Here is an 18,386-nt window from a genome sequence, read left to right on the forward strand (position 1 = left end):
TCTAAACTTCTCAAACTACCCAGTTAAATTTTCGTTTCAATTAATTTTTTATCTTTAAAGCCTATGGAGCTACTTTATCACAATTCTCCATTTTTTACAGTCTCATTATTTGATCATAATTTAGGCTTACCTTTTCTCATTTATTTATACACAGTTAATATTCAGAATGTGTATGAATTCTGTGTGTAATATATATAATCTCAATACACATGATATGTACATATGTGTTCTCATATCTATAAACTGTAGTGCTCCACCACACAGATGTTCGTGGGGTGCTATTTAAACTAATTCAGGAATTTATTTGCCATCATAGAATCCATCAGATCCATCATACTTCTGCTGGAACCAGTGCATTACCTTCTCTTTGCAGAGTCTGTTTGGCTCCAATGCAGCTGGTCCTGAACTATTTCTCTGTGATGCTGAAACCTGGCCCACCCAGCACCACTTACAGATCCAGACTATAGATACTAATTCTTGGATAGTATTTGATGTCCAGATGAAGTATTGCTAGATCCCAAAACAAAAGTTGCCAGTAGCTAAAAATTTATTTTTTTCATTCATACCCGCATACATTAAGACCCTTCTCCAGAATTTCTTCAGCCTTGGCCAAACAAACAATGCAGTGGACAAGAGTCCTTTCATTTCTCCTGACACCAGAGATCTAACAGTACTATCTAGCTTTGGAAAACACAAGTCTGACCTGTGGAGCTCTTCCAACACTTTGGCTGACTGGATCAGTCTGTCTCCACTCTCCCCCACACAGATGTTGAGGAAGAGCTTGTAGACACAAAGTTCTCCTAAGGGGTTCTCCTTTTCACCTCAATCCCATGATGTCAAACAGGGAACTACTTGAGGTCTAGTTTTAAAATACATCCCTCCAGAAGTATTTTGTTATAGCTTTGCTTAAGCATTTGGAACAATAACCAGCTTGTTGCAAGATAATTTTACAAGAATAGTCTCACATTTCTACACATTCTGGGACTTACAAGTAGTATATTGCTCCAACAAGATTCAGAGACTGCTACACATAGCCATTTGCTCACATTTCAAAATATTCTCTCCCCCTCCCTCTGCCTCCCCCCTAGGATAGGATGAGCCTATATGCCAGCCATCCTATAAGCTTTGATTCTCATATTCTGTGGGATCCTTTGGTACAGCACAACCATACTTCAAAGGAACACTGAGCTACCACTACCTTGTAACTGAAGAGATTGTGGTTTGGGGAACCAGTGCTGAAGGCTATTACAATACAATCTGTTCTCTGACCAAGAGTCCTCCTGTCATCTATTAGATTTATGTCTAAAAATCTGTAGCAAGTTAACATTACCAGAAGTCTTCCATCTAGGGGAAAAAAGTCCAGAACCTGATGGTTTTACTGCTACATTCTATGAAACATTTTTTAAAGGAACTCCAATTCTTCCAAACTATTCCAAAAAATTGAAATGAAGTAACTGTCAAACTTTATACAAGGCAGGCATTACCCTTCTATCAAAACCATACATTACATACAATACAAAAGAAAACAGCAGACATATAATATCCCTGATGAATATAGATTTTTCTCAATACTAGTAAATGGAATTCAACAGCATATGAAAAAGATCGTACACCATGATTAAGAGAGACTCGTCTCAGGAATGCAAAACTGATTCAATACATGCAAAATCAATTATAATACAACACACCAAAAGAATAAAAAACTGTATCATTTCAATAGGTACAAAAAAATCACTAAAATACAACATTTCTTCACGATAAAAACTCAAAAATATAGTAGGTACAGAATGAATACATCAAATTACTAAAGGTTATGGTATATGAAAAACCCACTAGTTGTGGGGAAAAACTGAAGGTATTTCTTCTAAGACAGAAACAAGCCAACAATGTCCACTTCCACCATTTAGTATATTTAAGCAAGACAAAGAAAGAACATCCAAATTGAAAAGAAAAAGTTACAGAATCCATATTGCACATGACATTTTATACATAGAAAAATATAAATACTCCACCAAGAAGCTGTTCGAACAGATATATTCAATGAAGTTGAAAGCTATAAAAAACCTATATATAAAAAGCAGCATTTTTATTCACTAATGAACTTGCAGAAAGATGATAATAAAGCAATCTAGTTCACAATAGCTACAAAAATTACATATTTAGGAATAAAGTTAACCAAAGAAGTAAAAGATCTCTACAAGAAAATTCTCAAGCACTGATGAAAGAAGTTACAGGGGACAGAAGAATTGGACAAGAATTACTATTGTTAAAACAACAGTACACCCCAAAGCAATCTATAGATCAATGTAATTCCTTTTAAAATCAAGAATTCCTTCACAAAAGTAGAAAAATAATTCTAAAATTATATGGAACCAACAACAACCCAGAAAAGTCAAAGTCGTCCTGAACAAAATAACAAAAAAGCTAGAGGCATCACAATATTTGACTTCAAAACTTATTACGAAGTTACAGTGACCAAAAAACTCATGGTAGTTTCATGAAAACAGACAGACCAGTGGAACAGAATAGTGAACCCAGAAATTAATCCTCTTCACCCAGCCAATTAATTTTTGACAAAGCCACCAGGAACCCACAATGAAGAAATGACAGACTAATAAATTGTGCTGTCCAATTTGGATATACATATGTGAAAGAATGAAATGAGTATGCTTCCTTTTACCGTACATAAGCAACTCAAAATAGAATGAAAGCCCTACATGTTAAAGCTGCAACTATAAAATTACAAGAAAACAGAAAACCTTTAAGACACTGGTATAGGCAAAGATTTTCCGAAATAGGACCCCGAAGGTACAGGCAACTAAAGTAAAAATATACAAATGAGATTATGTTGAACTAAAAAGCCTCTGTCCAACCAAAGAAATAATCAAAAAAATTAAGAGACAATCTATAAAAATGGAAAATACTTGTGAATTACTCATCTCACAAGGAATTAATATCCAGACTATGTTAGGAAGTCAAAAACTGAACACAGAAAAAATAGACCTCCAATTAAAAAATGCACTGAAGAACTAAATATACTTCTCAAAAAGACAAACCAAGGTACTGTGGTTATGGCTCAGTGGTAGAGTGCTTGCCTAGCATGTGAGAGTCACTGGGTTTGATTCTCAGCACCACATATAAATAAAGATCAACTGAAAACTAAACAATATTTAAACAACTAAACATATATATTATATATGACATACCAACGTTCAATAAATATATGAAAATCTCAATCTTACTAATCATCAGGAAAACAAAACCACAATGAGTTATCTATAATCTCCCTTTTGATTAATAATTTGAATGGACTAATGGGTGGTAATTGTAGGCAGGTAGGATGTGGCTGGAGTAGGTAGGTCACTGGGGACTTTCCCCTAGAGATTGTCATCTGTGGCTCCTTGCTCTCAGCTCTTCCTTCTCCCTGGTTGTCATGAACTGAGCAGTTTCCCTCTACCATACCTTTCTGACATGATGTTCTGCTTCACCTTAGACCCAGAGCTACAGAGCAGGCCAAACATGGACTGAATCTCCAAAGACCAGGAGCCAAAATAGACTTTTCTTCCTCCTTTAAGTTGTCCCTATCAGGTCTTGTCGTCACAACAACATAAACCTAACATAATATACAAAATTGATGAAATCATTTTATCAAAAAGATACTTGTGCTCTCACGTTTATTGCAGCACTTATTCACAGCACCTAAACTGTGGAATCAACCAAGATGCCCATTAGTGGGTGAAGGCTATAGAAAAACAATGGAATATGATTCAGCCATTACAAAAAGTGAAATCCTGTCATTTGCAGCAACATGAACAGAACTGGAGGTAATTATGTTGTGAAATAAGCCAGAAAGAGAAAATACAAATGCCACATGTGCTCACTCTTTTGCGGGAAGTAGCAAGTCAATCTTTTACAACAGAATGGAATAGTGGTCTCTAGAGACGGGGAAGCATTGGAAAGAGCTGAAAAAAAAAAAATCAATGGCATATTTTAAAATTTGACTGGAAAAGATCAGTGTGAGAGTCACAACACACAAAAATGATTCACATTTGAATGTTTATCCTGATTTGATTATTACATGCAGTATCATGTATCAAATTATCATAATGTGCCCCATAAAGATTTTTTAAAATTTTATGGATTTTTAAAAATTTTCTCACAGTATCTCTTGAATTTTAGAAATAGTGCTCAGCATTTATACTTTCCAGTGTTCTTTAATTTAAAAACATACATGCACACTCGCTGTTCTACTTTAGTTCTGACTTCTGAGCTTCCCTGAAGTTCATTATGATGTTTCTTCAATGTCTCATTTAAAACTCAGATCGAGTTTTTAAGTATCCTAAAAAGCAGGAATCCTGCAAGCAGAAAAAGGTAGAAGAGCCTACTCCCTTGGGCCTGTGGTACAGACAGATGGAGGCAGATGTCAGCCCTCTGCCAAAGAATGTAGAAGAATCCTTCATGCACTTTGGTCTCAAATGTCTGATGCTAGAAAGACTTGTCTCATCTGTCATCATCCTTAGTCTCTTAAGAATCAGGAAAATAAATAACTTTAAAAAGAATAGCTTTATTAAATTACTACTGCAAAGAATTTCAAACCATAATTCCTGATATTCTTTTCTCCTTTTATGGCTGGACATAAATAGCAGGCAGTCATTATCTATGCATGTATATATGTTTAAGTGATTCTCTATATCCAGTTCCTAATTGGTCGATCTGGAGTTTTGGGGCTTTTTTTTGGTTTTGTTGTTTTTAATATAGCCTCCTTGATGAAATTTTAAAAAGTGGGGGGGGGGGGGCAGGAAACCATGGGACTCCAGAGTTCAACAAATGGCTCTTCAACTCCAAACGTGTGGCTCACTCATCAGAAAACTCCACAAATGAACTCTCTGAGAACCCAAACTTTTACCTAAACCCAGCAGCGGTCTGGCTCAGGAAAGGTACAAAGGTTGCTATTCAAAGAGGAGTTCTAAGCCACATGAGGGTCACCCAAACCAGGCACCCTTAACTTTGCTCCTTCTCATTCAAATCTAAGATCAAAGGATTTCTCAGAAACCCTCCCCAATCATTCATTCTAAGGTGCAACTTCCTACCTCTCAACTATCTTATTTTAGGACATACAATACAGAATTATTCTATTTTAGATTCCTCAGAGAATCTTTTAAATTATCCTCTTTTAAATTATCTTCTTTGCCTCCCTCTGTACATCATTGTTTCCTACTTGGATATATGTACCAAGGTGAACTCATCTGCCTCAGTTCCTAAATAAAAGGACATAGCAAAGACTTTAAAAATATTTATTGCTGGGCATGGTGGCACACACCTGTAATCCCAGCACCTTCAGAGTCTGAGGCAGGAGGATTGCAAGTTCAAAGCCAGCCTCAGCAACTTAGCAAGCTCTTAGCGACTAGCAAGACCCTGTCTCAAAAAGGGCTGAAATGTAGCTAAGTGGTTAAGCACCTCTGGGTTTTATCCCTGGGGAATAACTAAGATTGAGTTTTTTCTCTCATGATTTCTACCACTTGTCCCTTAAAACCTCAATATTCATAAAATAGTTAAATAAAGCCTTATATCAATGTTAACATTTTCTTCAGATATGTCAGTAATTAGGTCATATCTCCATTTCCAACACCCTTTTAGATTTGACCACATATACTTAGCAAGAATCATTGCTCACGGGGCTTCTCTCTTCCTTACTTCTGCTATCTGGAAATCAGTTGATTGGGTTGTAATTTAATCAAATGACAAAGTACTTTCTTAGATAAGGATTCATAGTACATGAATATTCATGGTATATGAATCCTTATAAACCCCAAAATGGTATGTATTTTTCTTCATGGATGAATGATAACTTAGCAACACATAAGATTCTTGGGCTATAGGTCTTACTTTTCCAGAGCGTGTAGACAGGACCACAATAGAAAGGTCAAAGAAACAAGTGTACAGATATTTTCTCACTGTCTTCTAGCTTTTCACATTATAGATGATAAAGCAAAACCCAATGTTAGATTATGTTTACTTCACATGTCATGTTTCTATAAAGATTATTCTTTTATATTCAGCTTTAGAATTCAGGAATTTCACTTAGAATGGCCACACTGACTCTTGATGAGTATAAAATGACAGATGAGGTGGAAGTAGACATATTGATATGCAATACTCTAGCTACAGGGTCCTCCATCTACAACCATCAGAACAGGACTCGTCACTCCAGGATGGAGACCTGGGGGAGCTCACACACGAAAGGAGCAGACTTTGCATAAGCTATCCTATTTTAACACCCTCACCCAGTTTTGAGAGTGGGAATCAGCAATGTCTTCAAGAAGTTGGCAAATTTCAAGTCCTGGTATCAAAGTACCTAATAATGCACAATGCAAGCAACAATTTAACTATAATTCAACTCATTGTTCTGAATTAGCTGCACCAGCTTCAGAAAAAAAAACATTTGTTCAGTGAGCAGAAGCAGTTCAAAGATGGATAAATAAAATTTAAACTATACTGAGGACAGGATATAAAACGTAGTGAGCACATAACACTAAAATTATTGAAAGCCTTTTTGTGACTACTGCCTTCGGTTTTGATCACCTCAACTCATAAAGGACTAACAAAATACTTTCAAGCAGAGAGTATAATAGTCTTCAGCATTACAGAATACTAGAAATAGTGTTACTTAGTTGAGAGAAGCCTTCTAAAAGACAAAGTTGATTCAAAGTAAATAATTGGTAGTTTAAGAAAACTAACTTTCTAGTTAATTAAAAGGATTCTAAATGGAATTAAATCATAAAACAGTTCCTTTAAAAATCAAGTTTTGAAAATAGGAACATGGCCGCCGGCGAGGAAGCAGCGATTCCAATGTCTCCACATTAACGGGATCAGAAAGACCCATTGGAACAGCGGCAGTCTACCTACTGAGGAACTTCTAGCAAAATTCCGTGAAGAGGGGACCTGCCGGGAATTGGTAGGTTTATTAGAAGTGTCAGTTTGTCCCAGACAAGTGGATCTTGGCCGGCCACGCGGGCGCAGAGGTCAAGTCCCGCAGCCACCAGCCGCTTCAGAAAGCGGCCGGAGGCCCCGAGCGGCGTGGCCCGCCTGAACCCACAGACGGCACCCGCCACCTCACCGTCCCGAGAGGCCCCGCTCTCGCTCAGCGAACAGCCACTCCACCCGCCCGGATCTTAGCCACGCAGCCGCAGCTGCCCGGCTCTACCGGCAGCCCGGCGCAGCGAGAAGTGTCCCCACCTGGCTCAGCAGAGAGCCCGTACCCTCCCGGCTCTATTAACAGCCCCGCCCACCCGGCGAACGGCTCCCCACCCCCCCAGACAGTGTGAAGGAAATATAACCAACCCTTTACGAAATAGCGAACTGGGAACTAAAACCAGAGATTGTGTCAGACCAGAGACAAGCCAGTTCCACCCCTCCCTTCGGACACTCCGGCAAGGAGCCAGGGGCCCGCCACAGCAGAGAGGGGAAGTCACCAAAGTTCGGCCAAAGAGATTCCTTCCCAGCGGAATCTACTTTAGCAGGTGTGTGACTCCCACCCACATCACATACAAACAACCGGGAAACTTCAAAATCTCTCCGTGGGCGTGACCGTAAGGGCCAAAGGACTCTCGACCCCCAACTCCCCCTACTGCCAGTGACGAGGGCGTGACTGTAGGGGCAGAGGGAAGCAGAGAAGACTCCCCACCCCCAAATCCTCCAACCGCGAACTGAGAGGGTGTGACAGTAGGGGCGGAGGGAAACAGAGGACACTCCAGACCCCCAACTCCTCCTACCGCCAGCAGTGTGGTTGTGACTGTAGGGGCTGAGGGAAGTAGAGGGGATCCTAGACCCCCAACTCCTATTACCACCAGCAGCGACACCAAAGGTCTTAGCTGCCAGATTCCGAAGGTGTGCCCACCAAAGGGGTCCGGAAAAATTAAACAATTGACTCCCAGACTATAGCTCCACAGCACTGGGGCTTAGATGAATGACAACGAGAGTGCTCAGTAGTTAGGGAAATAGAGCACTCGGTGGGGCTGAAAGTGTAACCAAATCCTTGGTGAACTGCCTCCGGTGAGCAGGACCTGCCTGGCTGGCAGGAGGATGGGGAGGAGGGGCTGTAGAAGTGAAACGGCTCTGGACCAACAGGATTGAGAGACTCCCAGGAACCACCTTACAGGGATTGCTGTTGACACATTGAGGGCAAAACTCAGCCCGGAGGGCACAGCTTTGCCTACGGGAAGAGAAGAAAATGGATCTCTAAGACCTAATTTTATTTCCTATTTCATTTTAACTTTTTCTCTCCCTTTTCCCTCTCTCTCTCCCCTTCCAAGTTTTACGGCTCTTTCCATTCTCCTCTATGCTATCTATCTCGCTCTCCTTCTTTCCTTTCAAGAGCATCTACCTTCCCCTTCCCCCCAACTTTCATCCCAAGCATTACGTCATCCATTTTGCGTAACTGTCTAAATACAAATAGGTGTGCGCCCTTTCCCCGCGCCTGCAAGGTAGCCGGACCTGCAACCCAACAGCAGGTCAGGCCCAGCAACCTGGGAGTGGCAGAGCCGCCCCACACGCCTGCAAGGTAGGCGCACCTGCTACCAACCAGCAGAACAGGCCCAGCGGCCTGCTGATGTGGTAGGCACAGCGCCCCAATTGGAGGAGGAGCAGAGCCCCTGCCCGCGCCTGTGCGGGAGACTTAGCAACTATACAAGAGTAATACAAATATACAGGGGGAAAATTCAACAACACAACAGTCTCAGTAAGCAGAAAGAAACGCGAACAGTATGAAGAGACAAGGAAAGAAAGGACCACAAGCAATGCAGGTTAACAACGTTAGAAGAGGTAATTTCTGCAGCAGATGGAATGTCAGATAAAGAATTCAGGAGATACATGCTTCAGATGATCTGGAGTCTCAAGGAAGACATTAGACAGCAAAATCAGACAATGAAAGATCTCTTCAACAATGAAATACACAAACAAATCCAGGAAGCAAAAGATCAACTATACAGGGAGATAGAAGTTATAAAAAACAAACAAACAGAAATCCTAGAAAGGCAGGAAGCAATAAACCAACTTAAAAACTCAATTGAGAATACTACCAACAGAGTAGAACACTTAGAAGATAGAACATCAGACAATGAAGACAAAGTATTTCAACTTGAAAAGAACATAGACAGCTCAGCAAGACAGTTAAGAAACCATGAGCAGAACATCCAAGAGATATGGGATAACATAAAGAGACCAAACTTAAGAGTCATTGGGATACAGGAAGGCACAGAGCTCCAAACCAAAGGAATAAACAATCTATTCAATGAAATAATACGAGAAAACTTCCCAGACTTGAAGAATGACACAGAATCCCAAATCCTAGAAGCCTACAGGACGCCGAATGTGCATAATCATAAGAGATCCACACCTAGACACATTATAATGAAGATGCCCAACATACAGAATAAGGAGAGAATTTTAAAAGCTACAAGAGAAAGGAAACATTACATTTAGGGGTAAACCAAACAGGATAACAGCTGATCTCTCAACACAGACTTTGAAAGCTAGAAGATCCTGGAATAACATATTTCAAACACTGAAAGAAAATGGGTTCCTACCAAGAATTGTGTATCCAGCAAAATTGAGCTTCAAGATGGAAGATGAAATTAAAACCTTCCACGATAAACAAAAGTTAAAAGAATTTGCAGCTAGAAAACCATCTCTCCAAAAAATCCTCAGCAAAACATTACAGGAAGAGGAAATGGAAAATAACAATGAAAACCAACAGTGGGAGGTAGGACAGTAAAGGGGGGAAAATAATCAAAGAGGAAAACAAACCATATTCAGTAACATAAATAAACAAATATGGCTGGAAGGATAACCCATATCTCAATAATAACCCTAAATGTTAATGGCTTAAACTCACCAATTAAGAGACACAGGCTAGTTGAATGGATCACAAAACAAGACCCAACAATATGCTGCCTACAGGAGACGCATTTGATAGGAAAAGATATACATAGACTGAAGGTGAAAGGTTGGGAAAAATCATATCACTCATACGGACTTCGGAAACAAGCAGGAATGTCCATACTCATATCAAATAAAATAGATTTCAAGCCAAAGTTAATCAAAAGGGATAAAGAGGGACACTACATACTGCTCAAGGGAACCATACACCAACAAGACATAACAATCATAAATATATATGCCCCAAACAACGGTGCAGCTATGTTCATCAAGCAAACTCTTCTCAAGTTCAAGAGTCTAATAGACCACCATACAATAATCATGGGAGACTTCAACACACCTCTCTCACCACTGGACAGATCTTCCAAACAAAAGTTAAATAAGGAAACTATAGAACTCAACAACACAATTAACAACCTAGACTTAATTGACATATATAGAATATACCACCCAACATCAAGTAGTTACACTTTTTTCTCAGCAGCACATGGATCCTTCACAAAAATAGATCATATATTATGTCACAGGACAACTCTTAGACAATATAAAGGAGTAGAAATAATACCATGCATCTTATCTGATCATAATGGAATGAAACTGAAAATCAACGATAAAAGAAGGAAGGAAAAATCATGCATCACTTGGAGAATGAACAATAGGTTACTGAATGATCAATGGGTTATAGAAGACATTAAGGAGGAAATTAAAAACCCAATCAACAAATGGGCCAAGGACCTGAACAGACACTTCTCAGAGGAGGACATACAATCAATCAACAAGTACATGAAAAAATGCTCACGATCGCTAGCAGTCAGAGAAATGCAAATCAAAACCACCCTAAGATATCATCTCACTCCAGTAAGATTGGCAGCCATTAAGAAGTCAAACAACAACAAGTGCTGGCGAGGATGTGGGGAAAAGGGTACACTTGTACATTGTTGGTGGGACTGCAAATTGGTGCAACCAATTTGGAAAGCAGTTTGGAGATTTCTTGGAAAGCTGGGAATGGAACCACCATTTGACCCTGCTATTGCCCTTTTCGCTCTATTCCCTAAAGACCTAAAAACAGCATGCTACAGAGACACTGCTACATCGATGTTCATAGCAGCACAATTCACAATAGCAAGACTGTGGAAGCAACCTAGATGCCCTTCAATAGACGAATGGATAAAAAAAATGTGGCATTTATACACAATGGAGTATTACTCTGCATTAAAAAATGACAAAATTATAGAATTTGGAGGGAAATGGATGGCATTAGAGCAGATTATGCTAAGTGAAGCTAGCCAATCCCTAAAAAACAAATGCCAAATGTCCTCTTTGATATAAGGAGAATAACTAAGAACAGAGTAGGGAAGAAGAGCATGAGAAGATGACTAATATTAAACAGGGATGAGAGGTGGGAGGGACAGGGAGAGAGAAGGGAAATTGCTTGGAAATGGAAGGAGACCCTCAGGGTTATACAAAATTATATACAAGAGGAAGTGAGGGGAAAGGGAAAAATAATACAATGGGGAGAAATGCATTACAGTAGAGGGGGTAGAGAGAGAAGAGTGGAGGGGAGGGGAGGGGAGGGGGGATAGTAGAGGATAGGAAAGGCAGCAGAATACAACAGACACTACTATGGCAATATGTAAATCAGTGGAAGTGTAACTGATGTGACTCTGCAATCTGTATACGGGGTAAAAATGGGAGTTCATAGCCCACTTGAATCAAAGTGTGAAATATGATATATCAAGAACTATGTAATGTTTTGAACAACCAATAAAAAAATTAAAAAAAAATAAAAATCAAGTTTTTATATAAATTATCTATCATGTACTATAGAAGATTAAAAGCCAATAATTATGGAGGGTTATATATAGTTGCTACAGCAACAATATTTCAAAAAGGTTTATCAATGTATAAGCTAATAATGTAATCACTTTTCTGATGCTCATGGTAAAAACAGACAAAAACCTCAAATATGTGTTTCTACCCCAAATTTCATTGGCATACATATTTTAATAATAGTATTTCCTCTAATTCAAATTACCCAATTCAAATTACCCAACTTTCCAGATAATATTCTCAATTCTCACACACACACAAGAAAATGTACTCATTTACATTGTCCCAGCTTGTCATTAAACTCATTCTGTAATCTAACAACACCAAACATTTATTTGGCATTTGCCACTTATATTAAAAATAAGAACATTCTGACTCCACTCAAGTATTAATAGGTTTCATCCTCTATTTCTCAACCATTTTAATAGCTTGTCGTGACATTCTTAGAGAAAATGCACTTTAAAAAAATGTATTATCTGTGACTCAACCACAATGACTCTCTATTAAAGCCATTACCAAACCAATACTACTATGGGGTAAAAACAGAGAATGTTTAAATGCAGTTCTTATGAGTACTATAGCTGAGCTTTAAAGAATGCTAAATATGAAAAGATAAATTTGTCCTTATTAATAGATGATTCAACCTGGAATGAAAAAAAAATCACCTAGCTGATTTATTGGTTGCCCCTCCTACTCCTTCACTTTCTTTTCCAGCATTTTTCCCTGTTGGAATTAGAGAAGCCCCAAGTGAACCATATGCTAAGAACCTATACACAATCAAAGAAGAAGAAATTTCTGGGGTAGGCACAGAGACAGTGAAATCCATGTCTCTACTCCAGATTTTGCATTTTCTTAAAGAACAATCCACCAGATAATTGGGATGCAAGCATATAAACAGGGTGAGTTTCAAGAACCACATACTCAAGTGCAAAGACATGGCTGCCAAATTCTTCCCTCCCAGGAAATATTTTATAAATAGCAGATAATGAATTCTTTAGAAAAAAAGTCTCTAACAAGCCCATGATAGACGTGATTAGTGTTTAACTTCTCTCTCTTTCCAGATAAAAGGTTAACTCAGAAATCCTGGCTTGAGAACTCCCAAGCTCCAGAGAAGCAGTAAGAAAGATTTCAAGTAATGAGGCTTGTATACCTTGCCTAAAGGGGGAGGAATAATTCTGAAAAATAATTGTGAAAGACTCCCTGGACTTCCATTTCCACCATTATGACAGACCCCACACCCTGAAGACTCCCTCCTGTTTGGAACAACTAAAATTCTGGATACAATATTTCAAACACGTTTTGTAAAAAGGTTTGCCAAGTTGGCAGAGAAACCATCTGTAGATGCCAAAAATTAAAAGTAAATGTGAGGTTCATGAATGCCACAGGGACTCTCTACTACAAAGAGTTCTGCCAAGTGCTGAACCGTCTAATTCCCCTCCTGGTGGCCTCTCAGAGCACCAGAGGACATTCAAGCCTGAGGCTCACTGTGGTGGTCAGTTTCATAGATGAGTTTCAAGTTTCTAGGAAAAGCTGGAATTCCAAAGGTCACTCATCCTCTCTTTAAAAAGTCACCAAAAACTATGAAAAGGAATGTATTCCTCTTGCCAGTGTAACCACATACTTAGTTTTGCTTATAATACAAATTCATTCTCTTACAAGTCTAAAGGCCAGAAATCTAAAGTTAAAATATTGGCAAGGCTGAATTCTACCCAGAAGCTCTATGGGATAATCTGTGGCCTTGCTATGAACTGACATGTATTCCTCTCCCCCCCCCCAAATGGTGACCATATTTAGAGATAATGTCTTTAGTATACAAGTAGGTTAAGCAAGGTCATAAGGATAGGCCCTTCCTTATCTTCACAAGAGGAGGAAGAGGCAAAGGCAAGACCCATGTGCAAGAAGCCCCATCTGAAGACTTAGCCAGGAACATGGCTGTGTGCAAGCCAAGAAAAGGACCTCTACCTGAAATTGACCATGCTGACACCTTGATCTTGAGAATTCTAGTCTTCAACACTATGAGGATATGAATTTATGGCAGCCCAAGTTGTCTAAGAAGTTGCTTTACTCAACTTCTGGAGTACTACTGTATACCTTAGCTCATGGTCTATTCCTCACATAATTTCAAACTCCTGCATCCCTCTTATAAGGACCCTTGCGATTATCCTGGGCCCACCCAGATAACCTGGGATAAGATCAAGATCCTTAAAAAGATCATATACAATATCCCTTTGCCATGTAAGGTAACATTAATATGTTTTAGGGATTAGAATATGGGGCTTGAGGATATTATTTAGCTTACCACAATGTATCAAAGAAGAAATTGGCTGGTTGTGACAGAACTATGTAAGATGGTGGAAATTAAAAGCATTAATCAATCACTCATACAAAAAAAAACTTCTCTAATTGAACTACCAAGACTGCCATCTTGCATTAACAAAACTCAATTAGTATAGTACAAGTACTGACCAACCCAAATGGATCTACCAACACTACACCATTCACAACCATGTGGAATTATACCATCAGCCCTGCTTCCAACCACATGCTCTTAAGTCACACCTAAAACAGACACATAAATGTTGACAATAAAAAAAAATAAAGTGGAAGAAAATACACTAAATAAGTCAGCTGGTAAGAGATGAGATAAAATAGATTTTAAGACAAAAAAATCATTACCATAGCTATAGTGTCACTATGTAATCAAAGTTACCAGGTTCAGATTTTTTTAATATTTTTTTACTGGTTGTTCAAAACATTACAAAGCTCATATCATCTTTCATACATTTTACTCAATTGGGTTATGAACTCCCATTTTTACCCCAAATACAAATTGCAGAATCACATCGGTTACACACTCACATTTTTACATAATGGCATATTAGTGACTGTTGTATTCTGCTACCTTTCCTATCCCCTACTATCCCCCCTCCCGTCCCCTCCCATCATCCCTCTCTACCTCATCTGCTCCTGTTCAATTCTCTCCCTTGTTTCCCCCCCATTTCCCCTCATATCCTCTTCTATGTAATTTTGTGTAACATTGAGGGTCTCCTACCATTTCCATATGCTTTCCCTGCTCTCTCCCTTTCTCTCCCCCCACTCATCTTTGTTTAATGTTAATCTTTTCCTCATGCTCTTCCTCCCTGTTCTGTTCTTAGTTGATCTCTTTATATCAAAGAAGACATGTGGCATTTGTTTTTTAAGGATTGGCTAGCTTCGCTTAGCATAATCTGCTTTAATGCCATCCATTTCCCTGCAAATTCTATGATTTTGTCATTTTTTATTGCTGCGTAGTACTCCATTGTGTATAGATGCCACATTTTTTTTATCCATTCATCTATTGAAGGGCATCTAGGTTGGTTCCACAGTCTAGCTATTGTGAATTGTGCCGCTATGATCATTGATGTGGCCGTATCCCTATAGTGCGCTCTTTTAAGATCCTCAGGGAATAGTCCGAGGAGGGCGATAGCTGGCTCAAATGGTGGATCCATTCCCAGCTTTCCCAGGAATCTCCATGCTGCTTTCCAAATTGGCCTTACCAATTTGCAGTCTCACCAGCAGCGTACAAGTGTACCCTTTTCCCCACATCCTCGCCAACACTTGTTGTTGTTGGACTTCATAATGGCTTCCAATCTTACTGGAGTGAGATGGTATCTTAGGGTGGTTTTTAGTTGCATTTCTCTGACTGCTAGAGATGGTGAGCATTTTTTCATGTACTTGTTGATTGATTTTATGTCCTCCTCTGAGAAGTCTCTGTTCAGGTCCTTGGCCCATTTGTTGATTGGGTTGTTATCTTGTTTAATTTTTTGAGTTCTTTGTATATCTGGATATTAGGGCTCTATCTGAGGTGTGAGGGGTAAAAATTTGTTCCCAGGATGTAGGCTCTCTAATTACCTCTTTTATTGTTTCTCTTGCTGAGAAAAAACTTTTTAGTTTAAGTAAGTCCCATTTGTTTATTCTTGTTATTAACTCTTGGGCTATGGGCGTCCTATTAAGGAATTTGGAGCCCGACCCCATAGTATGTAGATCGGAGCCAACTTTTTCTTCTGTCAGACGCAGAGTCTCTGATTTGATATCAAGCTCCTTGATCCATTTTGAGTTAACTTTTGTGCATGGCAAGAGAAAGGGATTCAGTTTCATTTTGTTGCATGTGGATTTCCAATTTTCCCAGCACCATTTGTTGAAGATGCTATCCTTCCTCCATTGCATGCTTTTAGCCCCTTTATCAAATATAAGAAAGTTGTAGTTTTGTGGATTGGTTTCTGTGTCCCCTATTCTGTACCATTGGTCCACCCACCTGTTTTGGTACCAGTACCATGCTGCTTTTGTTACTATTGCTTTGTAGTACAGTTTGAACTCTGGTATCGCTATACCTCCAGATTCACACTTCCTGCTTAGAATTGCTTTTGCTATTCTGGGTCTTTTGTTTTTCCATATGAATTTCAAGATTGCTTTATCTATTTCTACAAGAAATGCCATTGGGATTTTAATTGGCATCACATTAAACCTGTAGAGAACTTTGGGTAATATCTCCATTTTGATGGTGTTAGTTATGCCTATCCATGAACAGGGTACATTTTTCCATCTTCTAAGATCTTCTTCTATCTCTCTCTTTAGGGTTCTGTAGTTTTCATTGTATAAATCTTTCACCTCTTTTGTTAGGTTGATTCCCAAGTATTTTATTTTCTTTGAGGATATTGTGAATGGAGTGGTTTTCCTCATTTCCATTTCAGAAGTTTTGTTGCTGATATACAGGAATGCCTTTGATTTATGTGTGTTGATTTTATAGCCTGCCACTTTGCTGAATTCATTTATTAACTCTAGCAGCTTCTTTGTAGATCCTTTTGGGTCTGTTAAGTATATTATCATGTCATCCGCAAATAGCGATAATTTAATTTCTTCTTTTCCTATTTTATGCCTTTAATTTCTTTTGTCTGTCTAATTGCTCTGGCTAGTACTTTGAGAACTAAATTGAATAGAAGTGGTGATAGAGGGCATCCCTGTCTTGTTCCAGATTTTAGAGGGAATGCCTTCAGTTTTTCTCCATTTAGGATGATGCTAGCCTGAGGTTTACCATATATAGCTTTTACAATGTGGAGGTAAGTTCCTGTTATCCCTAGTTTTTCTAGTGTTTTGAACATAAAGGGATGCTGTACTTCGTCAAATGCTTTTTCTGCATCTATCAAGATGATCATATGATTCTTGTTTTTAAGTCTATTGATGTGGAATACTATTTATTGATTTCTGTATATTGAAGCAGCCTTGCATCCCAGGGATGAATCCTACTTGATCATGGTGCACAATTTTTTTGATATGCTTTTGTATTCGATTCGCCAGGATTTTATTGAGAATTTTTGCATCCAAGTTCATTAGAGATATTGGTCTGTAGTTTTCTTTCTTTTAAGTGTCTGTCTGATTTCGGGATCAGGGTGATGTTGGCCTCATAGAAAGAAACAGAAGAGCTCTTCCAAATTCAATTTCTTGAAATAGCTTGAAAAGTATTGGTATTAATTCTTATTTGAAGGTTTTGTAAAACTCCGCTGAATACCCATGCAGTCCAGGGCTTTTTTTGGTTGGTAGTCTTTTGATGGCTTCTTCAATTTCTTCCTTTGTTATTGGTCTGTTTAAATTGTGTGTCTTCCTGACTCAATCTGGGCAGATCGTATGACTTAAGAAATTTATCAATATCTTCACTATCTTCTATTTTATTGGAATATAGGGTTTCAAAATACTTTCTAATTATCTTCTGTATTTCTGTAGTGTCTGCTGTGATATTGCTTTTTTCATCCCGTATGTTAGTAATTTGAGTTCTCTCTCTTCTTCTCTTCGTTAGCATGGCTAAGGGCCTATCTATCTTATTTATTTTTTCAAAGAACCAACTTTTAGTTTCTTCAATTTTTTCAGTGGTTTTTTTTTTTGTTTCAATTTCGTTAATTTCTGCTCTAATTTTAATTATTTCTTGTCTTCTATTACATTTGATGTTGTTTTGCTCTTCCTTTTCTAGGTTTTTGAGGTGTAGTGTGAGTTCATTTATTTGTTGGTTTTTTTTTTTTTTTTTTTTTTTAGGAAAGAACGCCAAGAAATGAATTTCCCTCTTAAAACTGCTTTCATTGTGTCCCATAGATTCCGGTATGTTGCGTCTGTATTGTCATTTGTCTCTATGAATTTTTTTCTCTCTCCTTTATGTCTTCTGTAACCCATTGATCATTCACTAACATATTGTTCATTTTCCATGTGATGTAGGATTTTTCCTTCCTTCTTTTATCATCGATTTCCAGTTTCATTCCATTATGATCAGATGTGGTGCATGGTATTATCTCCACGCCTTTATATTTACTAAGAGTTGCCTTATGGCATAATATATGCTCTATCTTTGAGTATGATCCATGTGCTACTGAGAAGAACGTGTATCCACTTGATGATGGTTGATATATTCTATATATGTCGGTTAAATCTAGGTTATTGATTGTGCTATTGAGTTCAATAGTTTCTTTATTCAGCTTTTGTCTAGAGGATCTGTCTAATGGTGAGAGCGGTGTATTGAAGTCACCCATAATTGTTGTGTTGTGGTCTATTTGAATCTTGAACTTGAGGAGAGTTTGTTTTATGTATGTTGCAGCACC

At 38.5% G+C, this 18,386-nt stretch overlaps 2 pseudogenes across 2 annotated transcripts in view; one reads left to right on the forward strand and one right to left on the reverse strand.

The window, feature by feature from the left end:
• Positions 1-300: 300 nt before the first annotated feature.
• Positions 301-3,521, reverse strand: LOC308651317 (large ribosomal subunit protein uL5-like; annotated as a pseudogene). Its single transcript has 3 exons — positions 3,463-3,521; positions 1,331-1,344; positions 301-821 (listed from the first exon to the last, which is right to left on the reverse strand). The product of its transcript is annotated as a large ribosomal subunit protein uL5-like (transcript).
• A 287-nt stretch (positions 3,522-3,808) lies between these two features.
• Positions 3,809-18,386, forward strand: part of LOC308651318 (programmed cell death protein 2-like) — a 69,327-nt pseudogene continuing 54,749 nt past the window's right edge. Inside the window, exon 1 of the transcript in view lies at positions 3,809-3,824. The product of the transcript in view is annotated as a programmed cell death protein 2-like (transcript). The remainder of the gene's footprint in view (positions 3,825-18,386) is intronic.

This window comes from Spermophilus citellus (assembly GCF_964194105.1).
Source record: "Spermophilus citellus genome assembly, chromosome: 6".
In the NCBI taxonomy this organism is placed as follows: Eukaryota; Metazoa; Chordata; class Mammalia; order Rodentia; family Sciuridae; genus Spermophilus; species Spermophilus citellus.